Source organism: Panthera tigris, chromosome D3, assembly GCF_018350195.1.
Source record: "Panthera tigris isolate Pti1 chromosome D3, P.tigris_Pti1_mat1.1, whole genome shotgun sequence".
Classification (NCBI taxonomy): domain Eukaryota; kingdom Metazoa; phylum Chordata; class Mammalia; order Carnivora; family Felidae; genus Panthera; species Panthera tigris.
The window spans coordinates 39,818,091-39,843,126 of NC_056671.1; the positions used below are offsets into that span (position 1 = coordinate 39,818,091).

The 25,036-nt window shown below is 39.7% G+C and overlaps 1 protein-coding gene across 1 annotated transcript in view; it reads left to right on the top strand.

Moving 5' to 3' along the window:
- DLGAP1 (DLG associated protein 1) overlaps positions 1 to 25,036 on the top strand; it is an 888,408-nt gene that overhangs the window by 266,669 nt on the left and 596,703 nt on the right. The window lies entirely within an intron of this gene.

The following is a 25,036-nucleotide window of genomic DNA, read 5'->3' on the forward strand; positions in this document are numbered from 1 at the left end:
ACGTGGACTCTCCTAGGCTTTTTGTTGAAGAAAAATGTCATAGCTGACTTTACCATGGGTTATGCTTTTTTGCAAGAATCTTTCTTCTAATTTTTCTGTGGTGAAGCAGCTGCCGTTGCTATGTTATCAGCTCTGTTACTATGGGGGATGCCTTGGATGTTTGCCAGATGAGGATTGGTTATTTCAGCCCCCGTATGTTCACAGTTGACATTTTTCTATGTTACATCATGCTGTTTTATCTTAATTCGAGGGCTAGGCTCAATAATGTTGATCAGCTGTGGAAGAACTGATATTAGTTGTGAAGGAATCAGACTGTCCCTCCTTAGAAAACTTACATTAGCAATTCAAGCGATGTGTGCAGGAAACATGCACACACACACACACACACACACGCAAGACTAGATGGTGATATATTTAGAAGCTTGCCTGTGTATAAGACATGTGACTCTTAAGTCATGAAATTCAGAGACAGAGGGCTGAACAGTGGCATTTATGCAGTGATCGTGAAACAAGAAATTACTTCAAATCAGAGGTGACCACATCCTATCAACTTCATTGACAGCCGTCAAAATTGACATAACCGCTCTTGGGGAGTCATTCTCCATGAATACAGTTCTCTGCTGATGCTTGCAGGAGTTGTGGCTTGGATAAAGCTTCTCTACCGTGAGATCAACTTTCTAGTGAGCTGTCCTTGTCTCTGTAATATGGTGATGTTGATTGGATAGTTCAGACAATTGCCAGACTTCAAATTGCCAAGTTATGAAACCCTTTCGAAAAGAAAAAAGTCAATATCATAATGACTGTCTCCCTTCTTGATCACCTTTATCTCAAGTGAAAGGAGAAATACCCTTTGGAAAATAAGATCTAGGAGCTTCTGTACCCTCGTTGCTTAGTCACTAGTCTATTTAAACAGGACAAGACCTGAATTTGTAATTTTTCCAAATACACATTCACAAGTGGGCTTATAAAAAGGAGATAAGTAAGGTGGCTTAACAATGGAAATCAAGATTTTGCTACTTAGAAGCATATAATGAACATATTTTGTAATTTTTACGGCGTTTTTACTCATCAACATTAGAGAACGCTGGAAGCCGGGTTTATGAGAAAATTTGACATTTCCACAATAAAATTTATTTTAGCAAATAACTTTGAATCATTTCCTGAAGGTATTTACTCTAAAGTGCTGAGTGGACTTTTTGTCTGAATAATTCCCCCTCCCGAAAAATACTGTTTTCGCTCTTAACTATAGACAACATACTAATGGTTACCAGAGAGGAGGTGGGTGGGGGGATGGGTTCAACAGGTGGTTGGGGATTAAGGAGGGCTCTTGTGATGAGCACCAGGTGTATGAAAGTGTTGAATCACTAAATTGTACACCTGAAACTAAAATTACGCTGTATTTTAACTGGAATTTAAATAAAATCTTTAAAAAAACTGTCTTTAATTATTAAAGAGGCAGTACATATGTGGCTTGCACAATTTGGTGTTAATTTCAAGGAATTCTTTTTGTAGATCTTTTCAGATGAGTGAGACATGTACAAATAAATAGGGATATTAGGTTCTGGAATAAAAGGTAAGATTTTTTTCATTCTCATTTGAAAATTATAACCCAAGAGGACTTCAAAGCATGAATAATTCCCATGACCAACTGATGATGGTATAATATACATACTTTTAGGTATGTTTAAGCCTTGGCATTGCGATCTATTTAGAAACACAGCTCAGCGAATTGCGGAGAACAGAAGCAAACATGTGTTCTTGGGCCTTATCCTCATCTGCTTATTCCGCCTCCCACCCCTCCCCCACCAGAAGGAAACAGGCAAAAGTGAAATCTGAATGAACACCGGTATTCCGTTTCCAGATTTGTAAAATAATTTGCATGATTCCCTTTGGGGGACATTTGGGAGGGTCGTAATTAATGTCCTTACTTAAAACTTCAAAGGCTTTTAGATGGCCTGGAGTGTATGAGACGTGTAATGCAGAAGCTGAGCCCTTGGAGATTAAAAGAAAGAAAGCAAAAGAAAAGGAACAAGCCGTTTGCTTTCGGTCACATTCCATAGACAAGAAGCTACCTGTCAGATACTTAGGCGGCTTCCCATAGCTCTCCAGTGTACCTGTTTTTGTACATACAACATTCTATTCTTTCCGTCATCACGTCATTGCCTGGTCTCCCCAGTGACCTTCTCAATGGCTGGGCCTTACTTTATGTAAGTTCGTAGCTAAATGGCCTGGATGAGTGATTGCTGTATACTTTGACTCCTCTTGCTCCCCTCAAATTTGGTCATTCCCTCACTGTGTTCAACTGCTATCTAACATCCCGTGCCACACATCCTGGGGCCGTGTATGAGCCCCCATCCCTTTTATTACATCTCCAATTGATCATTAAGTTCTCCTCACCTCTTTTGGACCCCTCACCATTCCGTTCTCACCACCTCCACAATCGTCCATGCCTTACTCATTCTTGCGGACACGGTCCCAGTAGCTTCCCTCTGGCCCCCGTGTCCAGTTTGAGTCCCCTCCGAGAATTTGGCAAAAACATAAATCGGGCCTTGTTACCCACCATACATACCTATTAGAACATCTAGTAGACCTGTTATCACTTAACATGTCCACATCTAACACCTGAGCCTCCCTGATACCCCAAGCCTTTTCAACCTCGTCATCAAAGTAAATGGTACTCTATTATTCCCATCTCTGAGGCCCCACACTTGGGAATCTTTCTCTTCTCTTTCATGCCCCGTATTCCATCAAACGGCAAATCCTATTGACTTTGCCTTGAAGATACGTGTAGAATGTTAACCATTTCCTCCCCACCTGCCCGGCCATCAACCCACCCTAAGCCATCATCCTCTATCGCCCAGACCTCTGTCATAGTCCCTGACAGTCAGTCTGTACCTTCGCCTCCCGTGTCACCTAACTGGATTCAGACAGAGCTGAGTGTGAGGTACAGCAAACAGATTATTTTCACGTTTTATAGGTAAGAACTCTGAGACACTAAGAGTGCGACGAGGAGTGATGCGGTAAGGATCTGCTCCATTCCTCAATTCATATCCTATTCACGTGTGACAACTGAGGCCTGTAAAAGCTTAAGTGACAGGTTTACAAGGACTGACTATGCAGGGAGAACAAGGACTGAGGGCACAACCCCTCTAAGTATTGCCTCATTCATGCAGGGAGACAAACACTAAGGAGGCAGTTATTTTCACTGCTAGCATTTTAAAATGAAAATAGGTCTGGGAGTTCAGCAAATTGAACTTGAGTTAATTCTGTAGGGAAACATAAACCCTTCTTTTGAGTGCCGAGATTAGGTCACTGAGGAAAGTGAAGTTTTTTAAATGTGTTTCCACAGCAAACACTACGTGTTGATAACAAATGCAACAACAGTAGACACTTTGCATTTTCTGTATATGTAAGGGTTTCTTCCCCGAGTGTGACTCATATATGGGCATATATTCCATAAGATTCAGTGGGTTCAACATATATGACTCCATTTGGTCATGTTGTTTATTTTTAACAAATTGCTAAAAAAAAAATGTGTGTTGTTTATCCGTTCTTTATTTGATCACTCTTCAGAGTGTCTGTAAAGTGTCTAGTCGTTCAGGGCTGTTTTAAAATACAGTATATTAGGGGCACCTGGGTGGCTCAGTAGGTTGAGCGTCCGACTTCAGCTTAGGTCATGATCTCACAGCTCGTGAGTTTGAGCCCCACGTCAGGCTCTGTGGTGACAATGCGGAGCCTGCTTCTGATTCTGTGTCTCCATCTCTCTGCCCCTCCCCTTCTCTCTCTCTCTCTCTCTCTGAAATATATAAACACTAAAAAAAAATAAAATAAAATACAGTGTATTAATAAAAACTTGGGTTATATGAAGGCCAATAGACCAGGAGATGACTACCATTGAAAATGGCAGTACCCAAGAGGAGGGGGCATGCCAGAAGGAGGGGCACACAGGAAAGCACCAGGAGAGTTCAGGAGGCAGAGAGAGAGGGAAGAAGTATGGACAAGAGCCTTTATTGTGGTCTGTAAATGAAGTGCTGAAACAAAACAGGCCTAAAACGGAGTCACCAAATGGTGCCAGGCCCCATGTCGCCACACCGAGGCTTAATTGCACTTTTGTCTCTACCAGAGATGGAGTCTTAAGCCTTAATCAAGAATCACTGGGTCACGGGCGCCTGGGTGGCTCAGTCAGTTAAGCGTCCAACTTCGGCACAGGTCACGATGACACCATTCGTGAGTTCGAGCGTGACATCTGGCTTTCTTGTGTCAGCGCAGAGCCTACTTCAGATCCTCTGTCTCCCTCTCTCTCTCTCTGTACCCCTATCCCACTCTTGTGCTCTCTGTCTCCCTCTCAAAAATAAATGAACATTTAAAAAAAAAAAAAAGGGAGACAGAGAATCACTGGGTCAGCACTGATGAGATCATCTGCCTTACAGATCCCTGCCATCCCCTGGGGGAAAGTGACCTTGCCACAACCAAAACACTTGTGCTGGTATAACTTCCTTGTTCCCATTCCCTACTGCCTACAAAAGCCTCCTTCATTTTGTGCAACCTCATTTGTACAATTCCTTGCAGCTCCTTTCTATTGTTAGATGGGATGCTAATTAGCTGCATGAATTGTTGAATAAAATCCATAAGATCTTCAAAAACAAAATAGATACAAAGTGATTTATTTTTCCAATCATAAAGCATAAAATAAGCTGTGCTTTTTCACACTTAAATAAATGTGTCTTTTAAAAATGACTGTCCACAATAGGGAAATGCAAATCAAGACCATAGTGATGAACCACTTCATACCCACTAAGTTGGCTGTTACATTTCTTTAAAGAGAATATAACAAGTGTGGGCGAGGATGTGAGGAAATTGGAAATCTTGTGTATTGCTGGTGGGAATTTAATTGTTGCAACCGCTATGGAAAATCGTATGGAAGTTCCTTAAAAAGTTAAACACAGAATTACCATATGATACACCAATTCCACTGTAGGTATATGCCCAGAAGAGTTGAAAGCAGGAACTCAGTTACTTGTATGCCAACATTCATAGCAGCATTATACCCAAAGTGGAAACAACCCATGTGCCCATGAAAAGATGGATGTTGAAAAAAATGTGGTTTATGCATACATAGGAATACTATTCAGCCTTAAAAAGGACGGAAATTTTGATCCTTGCTATAACATGGATGACCCTTAAAAAATACTATGCTAAGTGAAATACGCCTGACACAAGAGGGCAAATACTGTATGTTTCCACTTATCTAGGGTATCCAAAGGTATCTAAAATAGAGACCATAGTAGAAAAGTAGTTATTAGGGACTGAGGAGATACAGGAGTATGGAGTTACAGTTTATTAGGTACAGAACTTCCTTTGGGGATAATGAAAATGTTCTGGAAGTGGTTAGTGGTGATGTGTATACAGCATTGCAACTGTGCTTAATGCCAATGAATTAGATACTTAAAAGTCATTGAAATGATAATTTTATGTTGTATATATTTTACTACCCTAAAACTATGATTCAAGAAAGAAATTAAAATGGAAATCACATAGTGACTTTATGATGAGCTTGTTACGTACTGGTATTAGAAATAGGAATTGTTGTTTTGTTGTCTTTCGTGAATGTTACGATTTTCATTGAACCTTAAATTTCAAACCAAGCTTAATTTTTTTTTTAATTGAGAATCTTATTATAATAATTGTAGATTCACATGCAGTTTTAAAAACTAAGAGAAATAACCCTATGCATTTTACCCAGTGTCCTCCAATGGTAACATTTCAAGAAACCGTAGTATAGTGTCACAGCTAGAATATTGACATTGATAAAATCCACCAATCCTAAGATTTCCACAATTTTAGTTGTACTCATTTGGGGTGTGTACATCTATGTACTTACTTCTGTGTCATTTTGTCACATGCATTTAGGTTCATGTCTCTCCTTCACAGTCCAGATACAGAACGGTTCCATCGCCGTGGGGTCCCTGGTTTGGCTCTTCCATAGGCACACCCACTTCCTCCAGAACCTTCCCGAAAGGCCCATCCCGAAACTCTGGCCAAGCATTAATCTATTCTCTGTCTCCGTAATTTTGACATTGAAAAATGTTACATAAATGGGATCATTTATAAATGGCATGTCATTTTTTTAGGATTGGCCTTTATCACTCACATAAGTCCCTAGAGTTTCCTCCCAGTTGCTGTGTTCACTCCTTTTTATTGCCGAATAGTTTTCCATTGGGTGTATGTTGATTCACCTGTTGAAAGACCTCTGGTCTTTTCCCAGGTTTTGGCTTTTTTGAAGAAAACTGCTGGACACATATTACGGATTTTTTATGTGAACATGTTTTTATTTTACTTTTTGTGGAATAAATGTGTTGCTGCTGAGTCCTGCAATTGCACGGTAGTTTTATACGAAACCGTCAAGCAGTTTTCCAAAGTCCTGGCGCCATTTTACATTCCCACCAGCGATCTGCGAGTGATTCAGTCAGTGTTTCTGCATTCTCATCAGCATGTTGTGTTGTCCCTCTCACTTATTTTAGCCATTTTCGTATCAACATTAATATTATTATTTTAACTTGCGTTTCTCTGGCCAATGATGTCGAATATTTGCGTATGCGCTTACTGCCCTCTGTATACACTCTTTGGTAAAATATCTATTCAGGACTTCACACATTTTCTAATGGAGTTGTTTTATTACTGTTAAATTGGAATTATTATTCTAGATACGAGACCTTTGTTGGATATGTGATTTGCAAATATTTCCTCTCAGTAGCTTTCATCTTGTTGACAAGGATGTTCACAGAACAACAACTTTAAATGTAATTGATATCAGTTTTTCGATTTTTTCCCTCTGTGGATCATGCTTTTAGTATCAAGTCTAAAAACTACTTAGCCCTAGGTGCCAAAGATTTTTTTTTCTTTTTTTCTGAAAGTTTTAGGGTTTTACACTTTCTATTTGAATTCACGATCCACTCTGAGTTACATTTTGTATAAGGTGTGAAATAAAGCTCAAGTTTTATTTTTTGCCCATGACATCCATTTCTTTCAACACTATTTGTTGAAAGGTTATCCCTTCCTCCATTGAATTGCTTTTGCACCTTTGTCGAAAAACAGTTCAGCATGTTTGTATGGACATATTTGGGGATTCTTCTGTCCCACAGAATTGCCTGTATCTTCACCAATACTATACTGTCTTTACCGCAGCTATATATTAAGCCTTAATAGGAGTAGATTGATTTCTCATTTTTTTTCTTTTTTATAATTATTTTAGCTGTTACGGGGTCTATTCCCTTCTATATAAATTATAGAAAAGGTTTCTTTATGTCTATAAAAAGGCCTTGCCAAGATTTTGATAGGAATTGCATTAGGCCTATAGACCAGTTTGGGAAGAATTGACATCTTTATTATGTTGAGTCTTGGAATACATGAATGCAGTGTCTTTCCATTTATTTGGATCTTTTTTGAAGTGTTGAAGTATTTTGTCATTTGGAGTATATAGATGATACACATGCTTTCTTAATTGTTTCATTTTCTTTGCTACAGTTTTACATGGTATTGTGTTTTTGTTTCCACCTGTTCATTGTTAGTGTATAGAAATGTCACTGGTCTTTGTAAGTTGATCTTCTATCTTGCAGAAGTGCTGAAATTTTTAGTTCTAGGGGTGTTTTTGTAAATTCCTTGGGATCTTCTCTCACTTATTTTAGTGATACCTAATTATGTCATCTCCAAGCAGAGATAATTTTATTTCACCCTTTCCAGTTTGTATGCTGTTTATTTCTTTTTCCTCGCTTAATACAGTAGCTAAAACTTTCAATACTATGTTGAAAAGAGTGGTGATAACAGACATCCTTGCCTTGTACTGGTTTTAGGGGAAAGCAGTCAGTATTTAAGTATAATCCTGAAGTATGATTTTAGCTATCGATTTTTTTCTGGATGATCAAGTTGAGGTGATTTCCCTTGACTCCTTTCTGAGGGTCGTTGTGATAAATGTATGTCGGGTTTTGTCAATTTTTTTTTCTATATCCATTGATAGGATCATGTGATATTTTCTGTAGCTTTTCATACACTGGATTACATTGACTGGTTTTAGAATGTTGAACCAACCTTGCACAATTGGTCATGGCATATAATTCTGTTTATGCATTGTTGGATTTAATTTGCCAGTATCTTTTTGAGCATTTTTTGCATTTAAATTCAGGAGGGCTATTGGTCTGCAGCTTTGTTATTTTGTATTTTCTTTATCTGGTTTTAGTATCATAAAATGAGAATTGTTCCCTCCTCTTCTATTTTCTAGGACAGATTGTGGAAAATGGTGATAATGCTTCTTTAAATGTTGGATAGAATTCCCCAGTAAAACCCTCTGAATTTGAAGAGGTTTTTTTTTTTTTTTTTCAGTAGTTTTAAACTGTCAGTTCAAGTTCTTTGATACTTATAGGGATATTCAAATTATAACATCTTTATTGAGTTTTGGTAATACGTAGTTTTTAAGGAACTGGTCCATTTTTTTTTTCTAATTTGTCAAATTTTTTTAGCATGAAGGTGTTTTGTTTTGTGATGTTCCCTTATTATGTTTTTAACAGGCATAAAATCTATAGTGATAACCCTTATTTGGTTTCTGCAGTTGTGACAATGCATCTTCTCTCTTCTTAGTGCCTTATCAATTTTGTTGATTATTTTCCCCCAAAACCACCAATTTGCTGTATCTGTGACTTTCTCTCTTGCTGCTCGTGGTTTATTTTGTTCATCCTTTCCTACTTTCTTTTGATTTGAGACATTTCCTCATTTACAGTGCTATAAATTTCTTTCTCATCCTGGCATTAACTGCATTCCATGTATTTCCAGTTGTCATTTTCATTGCTCTCAGACCCATGGATTATTTAGAAGTCTGTATTTTAATATCCACATATTTGGAAATTTTCTTGTTAGCTTTCTGTTACTCACTTCCAGTTAGATTCCATATGGTCAGAGAACACATTATGTATGACTTCAATGCTTTTATTTTTGTGAAGGTTTGTTTTGTGGCCAAGGAACTGATCTATCTTGGTAAAGGTTCAGTGGGTGTTTGGGGAAAAAAAAGTGTATACTCTGCTGTCGTTGGGTGTGTTGTTCTGTATATGTCACTTAGAGTCTGTTGATTGTCTTATTCAGATCTATGTCTTTGCTGGTTTTCTCTCTAGTTCTATTAGTTTTTTTTTAATTTTTTTTTAACGTTTATTTATTTTTGAGATAGAGACACAGCATGAACAGGGGAGGGGCAGAGAGAGAGGGAGACACAGAATCCGAAACAGGCTCCAGGCTCTGAGCGTCAGCACAGAGCCCGACGCGGGGCTCGAACTCACGGACCGCGAGATCGTGACCTGAGCCGAAGTCGGACGCTTAACCGACTGAGCCACCCAGGCACCCCTAGTTCTATTAGTTTTTAAGAGGAAGGTTGGAGTCTCTAATTGTGGATTTTCTATTTCTCCTTGAAACTCTGTTAGTTTCTGTTTCACGTATTTTGAGACTCGGTATACAACTTTAGGATTAGGATTGTCTTCCCAGAATATTGATCCTTGGATCACGGTGTTATGTACCTCTTTGTTGTCTAGTTATGTTTCTTGTTTTGATGGCTACTTTATCTGTTATCAATACGGTCTCACCTGCTTTCTTAAAATTATTGTAGTCAGCATGGTATTGTTTTTCTGCTGAATTTGAAGCGGCTTTTTTTACAAACATATTTTGGAGTCATGTTCTATTTCATGCCACCAATCTCTGCCTTTGAATTCCTGTATTTAGGCCATCTATGTTTAAGGTAATTATTGAAATGTTAGTGTGTGAGAAGGCTACATCCTTATTTTCTGTTTGTTTTCTCTGATTGTTGATTTTCTGTTTCTCTTTTCTTGCCTGTCTGTGGGTTACTTGAACAGTTTGGGGGAGGCTGTACGGATTGGTTTGTGACATTTTTTTTATTGCGGTATAATACACATAACACAAAACATACCATTTTAACTATTTCTAAGTGCATACAGTTCAGTGGCATTAAGTACATTCACGTTGTTGTGTGGCTATCGTCACTGACATCTCCAGCATTTTTCCATGATCCTGAACTGACACCGAGTACCCATTAAACACTAATTTTTCATTCCTAGCTTACATCCTTTACAAAATAGTCACCGCTATTTTGCTTTCATTTTCTGTGAATATGCATATTCTAGGAACTTCATTTCAGTGGATTCATGCAATATTTGTCATTTTCTGTCTGGCTTATTTCACTTAGCATAATGTCTTCCACGTTTATCCGTGTTATAGCACGTATCAGGATTTAACAAAGCTGAATAATGTTCCATTTTATGTATACTGTGTTTTGTTTATTCATACACCTGCCAGGGGACATTTGAGTTGTCTCCCCCTTTTGGCCGTGGAGAATAAAGCTGCTGTGAACATGGGCGTACAGGTATATGTGTGAGCCCCTGCTTTCAAATCTTTTGGTTACATTCCAGAAGTGGACTCGATGGATCAGATGGTAATTGTATGCTTGGGTTTTGAGGAAGCACCATGTTGTTTTCTATAGCAGCTGTACCATTGTATTGGATTTTATTTATTGCATGTTTTGTGTTTTATTTCTAGCCTGATTGAGATAACATTGACATGTTGTAACCCTGTATAAATTTAAGATTTACAACATGTTGATTTGATGCTTCTGTATTGCCAAATGATAGCTCACACCGCCATCATCACATAATTGCCATTTCCTTTTTGTCGTGACGACATTTAAGATCTTCTCCTGTAGCAGTCTTTCAAGTATACAATACAGTGTTGTTAGCTATAATAATAATGCTGTACATTGGATCTTCAGGATATATTCATCTTATAACTGGAAATATATGCTCTTGGACCAACCTCTCCCCACCCCTCTCACCTCCAGCACCTGGTAATCTATCTCTCTATGTTTTTATAAGTTTGGCTTTTTTAGATTCCGCATGTAAGTGATATCAAACAGTATTTGTCTTTTTCTTTGACTTATCTCATTTGGCATAATGCCCTCAAGTTCCGTCTATGTTGTCACAAATAGCAGAGTTTTCTTACTTCTTGTAACCAAAAAATAATCTGGGGGTATCTCTAATAGTAACCTCTGTGTATTCGCTATTGTGAATAGTGCTGCCGTAAACACAGGAGTGCAGATACCTCCTTGAGATCCTGTTTCATTTCCTTTGGATATATAGCCAGAGTAGGATTATTGGATCCTCTAGAAGTTCCATGATTAACCGTTTGAGGAACCTCTATACTGGTTTCCACAGTGGCTGTGCCAATGTACATTCCCGCCAATGATGCACAAGAATTTCCTTTTTTCCACATTCTCACCAACACTTGTTAGCCCATGTGTTTTTGATGATTGCCATTCTAACAATTGTGAGAAGATACCACATTGTGGTTTTGATTTGCATTTCCCTAATGGTTAGCAATTTGAGCATCTTTTAACATACCTGTTGGCCATTTGTAAGTCTTCCTTGGAAAAATGTCTATTCAGTTCCTCTCCCATTTCTAATTGTATTCTTTGCTTGTTTGTTTGTTTCTGCTATTGAGCCCCATCGACAACGCACACTAGTTCCAATTCCTCCACATCACCACCAACACATTTTCTATTTTGTTTGTTTTATGATGGACGACCTAATGGACGTGAAATTGTATCTCATTGTGGTTTGGCTTTGCATTGTCCTAATGATGAGTGATGCTGATCATCTTTTCATGTGCTTTTGGGCCATTTGTATATATTCTTTGGAGAAATGTGTATTCAAATCCTTTGCCTGTTTTTCAATCGGGTTGTTTGATTTTGTCGTTGTTGGTGTGTAGGCATTCTTTTTGTTCTGGAACTAATCTGTTATCGTGCACGTGATTGGAAAATCTTTTTGCCCTAGTGGTTTGGAGTATACCTGTTTGCAGAGTTTCTGTAGTGGTTACACTAGGTATTACAACATACGTCTATAATTTAACACAGTCCACTAATACCAGCGTTTTACTACTTTGAGTATGGAAATCTCACTTGTGTTTATGTCCTTTTACTTTCCACGCTTTTAGGTATCATTTTCTTAAGTATCAGATTACTCTACTATTGTATTTTTTCAACCATCAAATTAATTTCTCAAACTCATAAGTAGGATTGTATATATCTGGCTTTCTGCTCTTTTCCTTGTTTCTTCTTTCCTTATGTGCTAAGATTCTTTTTTTTACAATTTCCTTTCTGTTTTTAAAGCTTCTTACTTTATTTTTTAATATTTATTTATTTTGAGAGGGAAAGCATGAGTTAGGGGGAGAAAGAGGGGAGACAGAGAATCTCAAGCAGGTTTCACACTGTCAGCACAGAGCCTGATTCAAGGCTGGAACTTAGGGAGATCGTGACCTGAGCCAAAACCCAGAGTTGGAAGCTCAACCCACTGAGGCACCCAGGTGCCCCTTTTTAATTTCCTTTCTATTTGAAGCTAGACTTTAAGAATAGATTTGTTAGTGACAAATTCTTTGAATTTTTCTTTATACAAGAAATGTCTTAATTGAAAAAAAGTTTATAGTGTGTCTGATACAACTTTATGTATGTGTCTGTGTGTATAAAACAAAACAAAAATGGAATAAAAAATAAATGTCTCCATTTCCTCTGCATTCCTGAAGAATAGTTTTCCTGAATATAGAATTTGTAGTTGACATTTCTTTTCCTTCCTCATTTAAAAAAAACGCTTTGCCACTTCTTTCTATACTCCATGGTTTCAAATGAGAAAGGTGCTGTCTTTCAAATTGGTGTTTAAGTGATTAGAAATGTTTGTTTCTCTCTGGTTGCCTTTCAGGTATTTTCTTTGGCTTTCATTTTCCGAAGTTTCATTATAATGTGGACTGGTGTATATTTCTATGGCTTTTTAAAATTTATTTTATTTATTTTCAACAAGAGAGTATGCACACAAGCAGGGGTGGGGCAGAGAGAGAGGGAGAGAGAGAATCCCAAGCAGGTTCCATGCTGTCAGGACAGAGCCTGACTCAGGGCTCGATCCCACAAACCACGAGATCATGACCTGAGCCAAAATCAAGAGTCGGTTGCTTAACTGAGCCACCAGGCATCCCTAATTCTGTGGCTTTTGCCTGTTGGGAGTTTTCTCAGCTCCATAAGTCTGTGCATGTGTCTGTTTTACCCACATGTGTGAAGTATTCAGCCACTATTTTTCTTACCTCCTTCTGAGACCCCAGTGATATGAAGGTTGGACCTTTTGTTATTGTCCTACAGGCATCTGAAGTTTCTGTTCATTTTTAAAGTATCTGATTTTTTCCCTGTTGTTCAGATTGGGTGGATTCAAGGGATCTGTCCTGTGTACTCTTCACTCTTCTTTTGAGTTTATCCACCAAATTTATTATTATTACTATTATTATTATAACTATAATTATTATTATTATTATTATTTCTATTCACATATTTTTTCAGTTCTATACTTTCCATTTGGTTCTTTTTATAACTTCCATATCTTTACTGAAAGTTTCTATTTTTTATATGTTCCAAAAGATTTTGTAGCTGATTGATGGAACAGTTACACGATGGCTGTTAAAAATCCTTGTCTGGGGGCGCCTGGGTGGCTCAGTCGGTTGAGCGTCCGACTTTGGCTCAGGTCGCGATCTCGCGGTCCCTGAGTTCGAGCCCCGCATCGGGCTCTGGGCTGATGGCTCAGAGCCTGGAGCCTGCTTCCATTCTGTGTCTCCCCCTCTCTCTGCCCCTCCCCCGTTCATGCTCTGTCTCTCTCTGTCTCAAAAATAAATTAAAAAACGTTAAAAAAAATTACAAAAAAAAATCCTTGTCTGATATTCCAACCATCTGACTCATCTCAATGTTAACATCAGTTGATTGTCTTTATCATTTAGGTTGAGACTTGTCTTAATTTTTGGTATGGCAAGGGACCTTTTATTGTAGCCTGAACATTTTGTCTGTTTAAGTTAGGAGACCCAGGGTGCTTTTAATTTTATGTTTTTATTATTGTTGGAGGCAGTCACAGTTTTAGTTAAGAATGGCTACTTTTGTGGACCGTGATTCCAATGGCAATTTATTTTTCAGCGTCTTCGCATTGTTATTTTGGTCAGCTAGGTTTATCTAATCCTGCTGGACCTGTTCACTGGCCGCTGCTGGCACTACCTGAGGGAGTTAAATGGGTTTTGATGGCCAGGTCTTTGGACCCCTCTCAGTAAGGAAGAGGTCTGAGGTCTACAGGGACAAAGAGGCTTTCTGGGCTGGGCCACTTACTGCCAAGTGTTAGAGTTTTAATGAAGGAAACTCAAATAACAATATCTGAAAAAGAAGGTATAAAAATGGGAAAGAGACGTAAAAAAAGATGAAAAAAAAAGACAAAGAAAAAAAGACGAAAAAAAAGACACAAGGTGCTGAAGACAAAACGAGTCTCTTTCCTAGCATTTTCAAGGGAGGGCCCTATCGAATTCCTATCCATGATGGAGGTAAAGGAAAGAAAAAGAGGGTCCCTATCTTCCTGTTCATTGACTTGCCTGGAATAGACAGTCTCACCTAATTATCGTGAAAGCTGGCATCATTGCACTCTACTCTAGCAGACATATTTTTGTGGTGGCATTACCTTTGGAGAGTATGTGCATAATTTATTTCTACTGAAGTAACCAAAGAAGAAACCAAAGAAATTAGGCCACCACAAATGGCATTATTTGGGAACTGTAGAGTTGATGGCAGACGTTCACGTAGGTTAGCTAAGTTGGCCACACGAAACGTGTCTCCCTCACTGGGTCTTCGGGAGGCACCGCGAGGAGTATGTACGAATAATGAAAGGTAGTTCACGTAATTGCTAACCCGTTAGATTTTTCTCCCAGCAGTCGCCACTCAGAATATTTTCTGAGTGTGAATTCTTGGGTGTTTACCTCTCCGAAGTTAAGAATGGTGGGTATACGCACATGCATCTTGAGCAGTTCAGTACTTAGGCCAGTATATGAGCAAAGTTGGTTATAAATGTATGACGATAAGTTCTATTTTGGACTCTCATGTCTTCCTGTCGCTGGATTGTAGTCACCATGTTTTAGTTGAGTTATCCCTCAGTGGCAGAGCCTTCAGGACACGTGGTAGCAGCCACATCTACTTGACATACTTATTAAGTGGGAGAGTCAGAATGAAGCATTTACTATCTTGGAAGACACCAAAGCATAGTCTATCAGCTTCAAGCGTAACTGCATTTCTTAAAACCCTGGTTATATTAGATAATGCTGTATTTTGACATTGCAAACTACTGTAATTAAAGAATAGGCTTAGTTTGGTACTCGAAACTGCACTGCTCTCCGTTTTCCATTATGAAACAGCTTTAGGGTGGCTGTTTCTATTCAGACTAATAGGAAATGCAGCCAGCCTTTGTGGACCAAGAGCTCAATTTTGTTACTTCATTATACTAATTATTGGCAAGAGGATGAGGTCGTATCTTGATTTACATTTTATTGTTGTTATTTCTCTGCCTCTGAACGAGTTGACACAAAATATGGTGGACATCGTTTTAAAAAAGACGTGAAATAGATCGATTTCAGAAAATTTAACTGGGGTTTGGGGATTTCAGATTACTCACCTAATTGTAGTGTTAATTCTCAGCAGCTATGGAGAATGATTTTTAACTGTCATAGAGTGAAAGATAATTTTTTAAATGTTACGGAATTTACTTAAAGAAGTTTAAATTGAGGGGAAATGCTTTCCCCTCATCTACAATGACTACATCTCCAGCTTAAGCTGTTTGAGAGCATGGACGTTACTTAGCTTCTCCACCTTTCCATTTGTACCACACAACCCACGCCATTCCTGTTGGTGTGTAATGACAGAATTCTGATTATTTGTACAAGTTATTATACAGAACAATAAGCTTTTCCATCCCTGAGACATTATAGCTTTGGATCATCCATATTTCAAGCCAGTGCTGTTTAAACAATCACCTTTATCAGCGATTAAATTCAAAATAACTTCAATTCATGTAACATTTTGTCACTTGAAGCTTCAGGACATTTCACCATCACAGTGCTGGGTCGTAAAGCTCCATGAGGGCAGGAATTTATATTTTTTGTTCTCAATTTTGTTTAATGTTTTATTTATTTTTGAGAAAGAGAGAGAGTGCAAGCGGGGGAAGGGCAGAGAGACGGGGAGACACAGAATCCAAAGCAGGCTCCAGGCTCCGAGCTGACAGCGCAGAGCCCGACCCGGGGCTTGAACTCACGAACCGTGAGATCATGACCTGAGCCAAGGTCGATGGCTAACCGACTGAGCCACCCAGGCGCCACCCCCCCTTTTTATTAATTAATTAATGTATTGATTGATTCATTCATTCATCCATCCATTTATTTGGAATTTATATTTTTTGTTTGCTGTCCTGTCCCTAGCAACCTAGAATAGTGTATGGGACATAGGAGCCACTCAATATCTGTTGAAAGTATGAACACAGTTTTTTAAGACCCTGTGAAAAAATAGCCAGTATAGGCTGCCTTTGTTGATGGCATGAAGACGTCAGATTTAGTGTCAGGAAATCTAGGTTATTGTCCTAGCTCTGCTACTAATTTGCTGTGCGATCTCAGGTGTTCTCCTGCAACTGTCTGTGCTTTTCGTATCTGTGAAATGAAACAATTAGATTTGATGAATGATAAAGTTCAGTCCATGTCGGAATGCGCACAATTCAGGGATTCGTGATTAGTAACATGCCTCTGGGAAGTGACTGGCTGGAAACAAAGTTGCGGTTGCGGTGGAAGCATTGTTGGCAACTGGCATATCTGGGCTTGGAACTAAGACTTTGGTCTCTGGCTACTAAATTTGGCTCTACCAGTCGAACTCATCACCAATTTGATGGTAATAATAATAATAATAATAATGCTTTTCTATACTTTGGCTTAGAAAACTCACTTTTATGAATGAGCAAAATGAAATCTGACACAGAAGAGTGAAACATAACTTAATGATAGAACTAGATTTAAATCCTGGCTGTAAAATTTTCTGAGATTTGGGCCAAGTAATTTAATCTCTTCGTGTCTCACTTTTGGCATCTGTAAAAGGGGATAATGATCATATCTAAATGAAGCAAGGTATTTCAAGTTCCCAGGACATGGTCAGCTTTGGAAGCCTTACATACTGGCTGATACAAAGGAATTAGACAGATGAGTGAGAATGAATTCGTGAAAAATAAACACTGAGAGGCGAAATCCTGGGAGAGGGCATGGCCCAGGCCGACTTGTGGGTCTGTGCCGTGGCACCCCCTACTGACCAGCCCTCATAATTCGGTCCATCTCTTCTCTCTACATCTCATTCTCCCCTGTAAAAGGGTGATGATACTATCACCTACCCCATAGGGCTATTGTGAATCTTAAATGAGACAATCCACGTAGTGAGCTTAGTTAGAGCGATGATGGCACATAGTAAGCCCTCAAGAAATGTGGCCACTCTTACTGTGTTTCGTCAAGTCCATCAAGGGGACCTGGGGGTGGAATTAAAAAAGAAATGTGGAAGGCTCTCAGCCCAACGAGTGAAGAGAAAGCAATGTGAATTCACTAAAGCCAAATAGAGTAAGATCGTCTACTGTAATTTTTTAAAAGAAAACTGCTTAGAAACAAACATAGTAAAGCTTTGAGATTGGAGGGAAGAAATTCTATCCAGATGCAAGATGTTGAAAGCCCCCACTTAAGGCATTGACAATAAATACTGCAGTCTCCAATTTATTCTCAAGTGATGATCCTTTTAACCAAAAAAGATACGCTCAATGGGAAAGGTCTTTTAGTCTCCTTCTACACGGATTGGGAGGTAATTCTAAATAGTGCTCCCAAAGTTGTGAATAGACCGTCAATCTTTTTGTACCAGGGCAACAGCTGTGATATCCCAATGAGTCACTACCTAACTTCTGTTCACCAGGGACCCCCAACTCATCTTGTCTGTAGGGAAGTGAGTTGGGGTAGGGAGGCAATGCCTTAAAAATTCTGCAAAGAGAGTCCTTTAGCTAAGCTCCTGAAGCTGCAAAGCCACCACAGACAGATAGGGGATGGAATTGGAAGAACAGAGAGGTCAGATTCATAAAGAAAATTAAAGGAAGGCTGTCTCTTCCTACTACACGTTTTAAAGTACATTTCTTTTTGGTGAGGTTTAAAGTTTATTTATTTATTTATTTATTTATTTATTTATTTATTTATTTTGAGAGAGAGAGACAGACAGACAGACAGACAGTGCAAGTGGGGAGGGGAAGAGGAAGGGAGAGAGTGAGAATCCCAAGCAGGTTCCGAGCTGCCAGTGCAGAGCCTGATATGGGGCTCGAACCCACAAACTGTGAGATCATGACTTTAGCGGAAACCACAAGTCGACACTTCACCAGCTGAGCCACCCAGGCGCCCCTCTTTTTGGTGAGCTAAAAAGAGACGTGAAATGAGCCTGTATATTTCATGATACCGAGGTCTTTTCCAATTGACTGGAAAAATCTTGGTACATATGAGCATAAGTTACCTCATTTAAAAAAATCATGTGTGGTTGTTGAACACAGCCCTTTCTTTTAAGAGCATTGAGTTGAAGGGCTCTCTTGGCAGAGAGTAATAGAAAGTTTTCTCCTTTAGAAGCATTGTTTCTTTCGCATTAAGGTCCTTTAGACTTAACTAAGTGCTCCTTTAAAATCTAAATATCCCTCAAACATGTCAGGTGGCTCTATTACTCACACTTTAAAGTAAATTACTTTTTTCACTGACTTTTCTCTCTTCACCAACTGAGGATTTGACCTTGAAGGCAGTGGAGTTTCAAATGGAAGATTAAAATTAAATTAAATTAGAAATTGAATTAAATCAAAGACCAAGGGACTTCTGAGGTGGATTGGCTCAAATTAGGAACTTTGGTCAGATGTCCAAGAAATCGTTTGGGAGGGAAGGGAAAGACATTAGGAGATTTGATGAGAACAGAGATGAGATTAATTTGGTTTATAATCATACTAGGGTTTTCAGAAGCAGATTTTCCATTGCCAAAAATCCTACATACGCTACTTAAACTGTAAATTGATAATGCTTGAAGCACTTGCTAAAGTCTGTGCTAGTTCATTACAATAGGGTGAACGTTGATGGCTATGGAATCAGCATGGCCCAGAGCAAACTGAAAATGCAGAGCCCTGTTCAGAAAGCAGGACAAGAGTTGTTAAATGTACTCAAGTATAAAACTGGTTCCTTTTATCTGCCATCTCTCTCTCTCAACTGATCATAGTGTTTGTTTGTTTTAATTTATTTAACTTTGTTTTAATTTATTTAACGTAGCTCCGGATAAAGAAAAAAAATCAAAGTTTAAATCACCAGGGTGCATTTTACCATCCATCTTTATGGTGCGTAATACAAACATGGGACTGCTTAACTTACATGAGGTCACCAGAATTTGTACGTCACGGATCACGCATATGTATGGTGGTCTTAATAAAATGAAGGATACCACAGGATTTCTTGTTGGGGGGAGGAAAACTTTTCCCTCTGTCCGTTCTAGGTTCTTCGGCTGGTCTAATAATTAAATCAACAGAAGACAGATGAGCCGGAGAAAGACAAATTCAATTGCATGCATACAGGAGCCTGCAAAAATATGAGACTCGAAGAAGTGGCCAAACCAGCCAGCTTTTGTACCTTTTAGACAAAGAAACAATGAAGAATTGACAGAAAGAAGTTTAGGCTTCAGGTAGGAAATTAGTAAAGAAACAACAGGGTTTGTTGTTACAGCCTTCTCGTCCCTGGATTCCCTGTCTCTGCTGATAAGGATGCCTCTTTACCTCATGGTGTCATTCACATGGGACGTTTATTTCCTGCTTTCCGGGGACGGAGGAGGGTCAGAGTGTCCTTCTTGTACTGGCGTTATCCCAAGTAACTTTAATTCAAAATAAGCAATATGCCAAAGTGGCATATTTGAGGGTGACCTGCCCTGAACCCCATCACTTGTTATCCATATTGCCTTCATGTGAAGTTCAAAGCAAATTCTGCTTCCAGTGGAAAGCAAAACTTCTTGGGACTGTCACCTTCCCCACGTAGTCATAGACAGAGCACACTTAACCTCACTCATACAGAACCTTGCTGAATGTCCAGGAATCATGGGCCCAAGAGAATTCACCATCATGCACATTATGTGCAAATGAGGCAGCGAGGGATGGCTGGGGGCATGAATGTTGTGCACCCCTCCTTACCCACACGTTCCACTTGTACCTCGCCCACAAAAACACTGGTTCACATTTTTAAAGAATTAAGTGTGGGGCTATTCTGAACATGGGCTCCTGGGCGGTTGCCCAAGTTGCGCACTCATGCATCCAGCCCTGCCTTGAAGTTTTCTACACACAGAGGATGAATCAATTAGCAATGTGATCTGCAAAAGAAGGGGAAAGTAACTAGTCCTCTTACTTTTTATGTGATCGAACACTGTCTCAGACCTAGGGTGGGTCGGAATAAGTGCAGACCTTGTTCCCAAATCGATTCTTACGTCATCTTCTGCAGGAGTGAGGGGCCCAGGAGGCAGATAGATAGTTTAACTTTGTCTTCAAACAAGCGCACTGTTTTATGGACTATAAGCTTTCAGTAAAATGTTTAAGATAAGATGTGAGACCTCACGGACACGGTGCTACTGATTAACGGTAACTGAGTGAAGAAAAGAAGAAAAAAAAAACTGAAGAGAAGCTGCGTGGAAAGACAGCTATACTGAGAGTTAGGGGCCTGGGGTCTGGTCCTGGCCTTGCTGTACCAGCCAGCTGTGGCCTCAGGCATGCCACATCACCTCCCTAGTCCTCATTAGCCTCATCTATAAAAGAGCGTTCCAACTGGGAGGGTTTCTAAGTTAAAATTTGTTCAATGGAAGACGTGGAACGTTTACGAATTAAGAAACCCATTTCAAAGATACACTTTCATACTTGAGAGAATTCATTCCAGAATTTCCAGTGGTCCCCAGATGTACCTTCAGGCAAATGTGCTTCCTCAGACTAGGACCCACAGTTGGAGTAATCACCTTTCCTACACATTTGCATTTTCTTGATTCTGAAAGACTATTAATCACTGCCAAAAATCCAGGGAGGTTTGAGAGATATTGAGGGACTTACAGATCCACGGAGTATTTCGGTCCTCTTTTCATTTTTCCCTTAGATCTTCTCAGCTCATGCCCGAATCAAAATTTACCTCACCACCTGAAAGTTCTACTTCATGACTTATTGAGTACTATTGTTAATATTTTATCAGAAGATTATTTTTTGCAGTATTTTTAAAAGGGCTGCCAAAATATAAAATAGGATTTTTTTTATTATGTCTTGTGGAAAATTGATTTTTTTTTTCACAGAAAACAATAGACTCCATCTTCTAGTCAATAGAGAATGAAATATTTGGAAGTAAAGGTGGGAGACAGAAGGGAATTACAATACGTTGAGTTTGAATTCTCAGATACTGTGCTGTGCATATATGATTTTGTCTGACCCCCTTCATAATCACTATGGTAGGTAACAATAAGAATATCAGCAGCCACATATGCTAGGCTAGAAAGTCTTCTGGAAGGTTTTTTTTTTTTATTTTTTTTTAACGTTTATTTATTTTTGAGACAGAGAGAGACAGAGAATGAACAGGGGAGGAGCAGAGAGAGAGGGAGACACAGAATCCGAAACAGGCTCCAGGCTCTGAGCTGTCAGCACAGAGCCTGATGCGGGCTCAAACTCACGGACCGTGAGATCATGACCTGAGCCAAAGTCGGTCGCTTAACCAACCAAGCCACCCAGGCGCCCTTCTGGAAGGTTTTAATGCAAGCTCCAGCCACACTTCTCTCCCGTATTCCAGTATTGCATATCCAGCTACCTACATGGCAAGCCCACTGGGCACTGACCTCTCAAAATCAGTATGGCCAAAGGAAGCTCATCCTCTTTCCCCCCAATCTTCTGTAGCCACAGCCTTTTGCCTCTCAAGTAATGGTGAGTGTACTCTTCCGGTCACTTCGGCTAGAAACCTTGGGGCCATCCTTGTCTCCCTCTTGGCTTACCCCCTCCGTGTGATACGTCAGGAGATCCTCTTGCTCACCCAGCATGACTGACCACTGACCACTCCTCACCCCTCACCAGCTCTACCTGAGTTTGAGCCAACATGGCGTCTCTCTACAAGCTTTCCTTCTGCCTCTATCTCGACCCCCGCTGTGGTCTATTCCCAACCGGCAGCCAGGATGAGCCTGCTGAAACATACGTGGTGTCAATTCTAAGCACGAACTCCCACAGCAGCCCCCATTTCATGTACAGAGTGAGAGCCAAAAAGCCTTGAGCTGCCCTTGATCCATCCCTCCATCCGCCTCTCCGCAGCACTTCCCACTTAACTCCACATTCCTCTACTGCTCTCCACCTTGTCCTTTCACTCCATCCCCACTGACCTCCTAACAATTTCAAGAACAACTGAGCATACCCCCACCTTCTGGCCTTAGCCTTGGTGGTTCCTTGCGCCTGGAACACCTTTCTCTTGCACATGACTCACTCCCTCACATCATTCAAGTGTTTGGTCACATCTCACTTTCTTCGTGAGGTGCCCTCACCTCCCAATAGCCCCCAACCCTTGTACTCCTGATCCTCCTTAATTTAGTCTATTTTTCTTACATCAGCAGCATGATTCACTTCTAAAATACTCTATTCCTTCACCATGGTGATTATTGGGTTTTTTTTTTTCTATCCACTCACTTTCCCTAAAATGAAAAGGTCATTATTCCAAGCACCTCCCATAGTGCTTGGCGTATGGTAAATGCTCAATAAATCTTTGGGAAATGAATGAGTTATGAGTACATGAGTGAATGCACAAATGCTCTCATTTATTCCTTGTACTAACCTGACTAAGGTAGGTTTCCTTGCCTCCGTTTTCAATGAGGAAATGGAAACTCAAAAAGGCTAGGTGTCTTTCACAACTCAGAAGTCTTCTACAAGGCAAGGCTGAGATTAAGAGAGAGCTCTCTCCTCTGGACCTTTCCCCTTTATCACACTGTAAAACGTGTACTTTATGAAAATATCAGCATTCCATAAAATGCCATACATTTATAGCCTCCATCCCCCTTTCTCCACACTCCCAGCCAATATTTTTTTAAATGAACCTCTTAAAATGATGTAACGAAAGTAACTGGCTTATACAGTAACTTACATAACATGAATGATAAGAGGTGTATTAGTCAGGACTCTAGCGGCAGAGTCAAGGAATGTAACCAACTTGACCTAGTAGAAGTCAAAAATATTAAAACTAAACAATTTTAACTATTTAAAATAGAATGGGTCATAAGGCTCTATGAGCTCGTGGAAGCCACAGGAAAAAACAAAGACCGGTGAGTAGGAAGCAGGGGAGTTGGGAGAGTTCTCACTCCCTCTTCCACGAGTGTCTTTTTCACTCACCTTTTCCACCGGTTACCAGTATTGGCTCCCTCTGCCCATAAGGGACGTGGTAACCACGCTGCAGCCATAACCCTTTCACCTAAATAAGACTGTAATATCCTAGTCCCAGATGAGAAGCCCAGTCTGGGTGAGCAATGGCCATGGATCAGGACTCAAGGACAAACAGCTGACAGAGGACACCTTTCAAAGTTGGGGAATGCAGAGAAAGGGATTGAGTAGACAGTCTAAAGATAGATGACTATGGGACGCCTGGGTGGCTCAGTTGGTTAAGTGTCTGACTCTTGACTTTGGCTCAGGTCAATGAGGAAATTGACCTCATGGTCAATGAGGAACCATCTCATGGTTCATGAGGTCGAGCCCCACATCAGGTGGAGCCTGCTCTATCTCCCTCTCTCTCTCTGTCCCTCCCCCACAAGTTCTCTCACTCTCTCTCTCAAGAAATAAAATTTTTTAGTTTATTTATTCTGAGAGAGAGAGACAGAGGGAGAGGTAGAGAGAGAACCCCAAGCAGGCTCCATGCTGCCAGCATGGGGCCCGAGGTAAGGCTCGATTCCACAAACCGTGAGATCATAACTTGTGCTGAAATGAAGAGATGCTCAAGTGACTGAGCCACCCAGTCATCCCAAATAAACGTCAAAAGTAGATGACTGTAGGAGTGCCTGGATGGCTCAGTCTACTGAGCGTCCATCTTGGACTCAGGTCATGATCTCAGGTTCGTGTGTTTGAGCCCCTCATCAGGCTTACTGCTGTCAGCATAGAGCCCACTTGGATTTTCTGTCTCCTTCTCTCTCTGCCCCTCCTCTGCTCATGGTCTCTCTCTCTGTCTCTCTCTCTCTCTCTCTCTCTCTCAAAAATAAATAGGCATTAAAAAAAAAAGTAGATGACTGTAGAACTCAGTGGCACAATGGAAAGCACACTACTGGATCAAACAGCTTAAGTTCAAATTCCCATTTTGGTTTTTTGTTGATTTGTTTCTTTGTTTGACTTTACTTTTGCTCATTCTTAGATGTAGGGACTCAATATTGGTTACTTGGTGATAGGAAAGAACAAGAAGAAGAATAAAAGAAGAACCCTTGGAGTAAAGGAAAACAAGAAATGAAAAAGAAAAACAAAAGTACCAGCAAATCCAGAATTCTGAATTCTAACTTCACCACTGTTACCAAGGAGTAAATGCCTTGGGCAAGTCATTCCCTGGCCTCAGTTTTCTTGTCTGTATAATAAGGAGATTAGGCAAGAAAGAATCAGTAGGTTTCCAAAACATGCATGATTACAAGAATGAACTGGGCTCCCAGCTCAAAATGCAAATGCCCTGAATCTACTCATGAATAGTCTGATTTAATAGATCTTGCATGACCTTCTGTAATTTGTATTTTTCTGCAGCTTTCCAGCTGATTGTGATGTTCAGCCATTCTTGGGAACCACTAGACTAGATGGCATTTGAGACACATCCCAATGTTTGCAATATGTGTTGACATTAATATGATCTAGAAAAGATTCCAGTTGCAATAAAACTGATTTCTTATTGTATATCTGGGTATGTTTTTAAGAAATTGCATAATCTTTTCCTTTCGTTTCTGTAGAAAATTAAGAATATCTAGTACAAAACAGATGCGCAGTAAATAACACAAATGAATAAACGGTCAGTTCTTTGTTTTAATATTAACTTTTTTTTATCTCTTTGAGTAATCTACTTGTCATAC